Source organism: Nannospalax galili, unplaced genomic scaffold, assembly GCF_000622305.1.
Source record: "Nannospalax galili isolate Female #2095 unplaced genomic scaffold, S.galili_v1.0 scaffold1014, whole genome shotgun sequence".
Classification (NCBI taxonomy): Eukaryota; Metazoa; Chordata; class Mammalia; order Rodentia; family Spalacidae; genus Nannospalax; species Nannospalax galili.
Genome location: NW_008335824.1, coordinates 1,871,850 through 1,873,949, shown reverse-complemented (window position 1 = coordinate 1,873,949; position 2,100 = coordinate 1,871,850). Strand labels below are relative to the sequence as shown.

At 41.1% G+C, this 2,100-nt stretch overlaps 1 protein-coding gene across 1 annotated transcript in view; it reads left to right on the top strand.

Annotated features, from left to right (window-relative positions):
- Positions 1-2,100, top strand: part of Lnpep (leucyl and cystinyl aminopeptidase) — a 113,258-nt gene that overhangs the window by 95,445 nt on the left and 15,713 nt on the right. The gene's annotated exons all lie outside the window — the stretch shown is intronic.

Here is a 2,100-nt window from a genome sequence, read left to right as displayed (position 1 = left end):
GCATAAACTTGCCTTCCAGCCAGCAAGCAAAAAACTCTGTGGTTCCTGCTGTACTTCTTTGGTCATGAAGTGAGTTCCCTGGTCAGAGGTAATGCTATATAGAATAGCAAACCAATATGCCTTCAATGAAGTCCCTTCTTGAGTACCTGCCTAGACTTCCTTCAATGATGGACTGTGACCTGGAATTACAGGAAAAAAAAAAAAAAAAAAAAAAAGAAAAAAAAAAAAAACCAAAAAAAAAAAAAAAAAAAAAAAATTTCAACCATGTAACTTTTTTTCACATTGTTCCTTTGTTTCTATTTGATGATTATGAGTACTTTTAAAATTTCCTTATTCTGACCTTGATTCCCCTGCAGCATGAGCAGCTCCACTCTCCTGCCCTCTGTCCCAGTTCTAGCTTTGGGCCTAGGCCCACTCCTGTTCTTTTGCCTCAGCTCTCTGGACTAGCTTCCTAATCCAGACTAGCTTAATCCTCTAGTTCAGTTTAAGTTTATTAGACTCTCCATAGGCTCTTCCCACCCCTACCTTGCCTTTGGCCTCCTGATCTGCCTGCCACAAACCTGCCTATGACCCTAAGTATGATGTATGCCACTCATCAAGGAAGCTTTTTGCAACAGATGGAGGCTATTAAAAAGCTCCATAATTGATCACACACAAAGAGTGTATGTCTGAAAGTTGCACAGTCTTAAGTGATACATCTACAGTGGAACTTCTATACGTAAACAATGGCACAGGGAGTAGAGAGAATGCTAGTACATCCCTCTGTTCTCACCGGCAAAGTTTCCTCATACAACAGAGTGCAGTGTACACCAAAGGCCACAACTGGTAATTTTAGAGAATAAGAGACTGCAGAGTACGTGTCCCTGGATAGGACTCCTGCATTGCACCTCACCCAGTCATGGCTCAGGGACTATTGAGGAAAGGGGGCGGAAAGATTGTAAGAGCTGGGATTGATGCATGAACGCAAGGAAGCAGACTTTCAGGCCACTGGGAACTTGCTCATGTGAACTTACACCAATGGTGTCAGCACGCACAAGACCCATGCCAACTCAATCAGACAAAAATCCATCATGGGACTAGGGAAATGGGTAGCAGGCCCCAACCCTAGCCAAGGAACTATATAGGCAACTGATTAACTCAGGATGGCAGAGAGTAGATCTTCTTTAAGGGAGTGACTCTAGATAGGCTGACTAGACTCCAGTGGATGAATTTGCATGAGGAATATCTGGGTACAAATACTAGACCAGATAGAACTTAACATATATTAAAGAGCGCATAAAAATCTGGTGAAAGGAGGTATGGCGGGGGCGCAGATGGTAAAGGAAGGTCTAAATTTGATTAAGATCTATTACATGAAATGCACCAAAACTCAATAAACATTTTTTTTTTAATTTCCTTATTCTCCAGTCATTTGAGATGAGCAGAGGCTTAGAATCTGTCTCTACAATCAGGCACTATGCTGTCTTGATGTTACTGAGCAGGTCAGACAGTTGAAGATAGTAGGTACCAACACAGTAGAGTGTCCAGTGGGCGGTGCTACATTGTCAGTCAGTGTGGCAAGTACCTTCCTACTCTATGCCCTTCCAGATTCTCAGGCTTTATTACTCACACATCCCACAAGGTATCATTGCCTTTATACAAACAAAGGGAAGGTGACATACTGTCACAAGCTTTGAGAACTTCTTGCCTAAATTCTTTATTTCATTCTGCTATTCAGCTATACAAAAGGCTTATTCAGCAGAGCCCTAAGAAAAATGGCCTTAAACAGTTTAAACACTCAAATAAGATTCATTTTAGAGATTGACAGTGATGCTCAAAAAAATAATATTTTGAAGGAACTTGATCCAAATTCCAAAATTTAAAATTTTTAATTTATTTTTATTTTATGTGTATGAATGTTCTGCTTGTGTGTATATAAGTTCACCATGTGCATACAGTACCTGCAGAGGCTGGAGGAGGATGTGGGATCCCCTGGAACTAACCTACCATGTGGGTGCTGGGAACCAAATCCAGGTCCTTTGGGAGAGTAGCCAGTGCTCTTAACTGCTGAGCCATCTCTCCAGTTCTGTTTTATTTTGTTGTTATTGTTGGGAGATATAT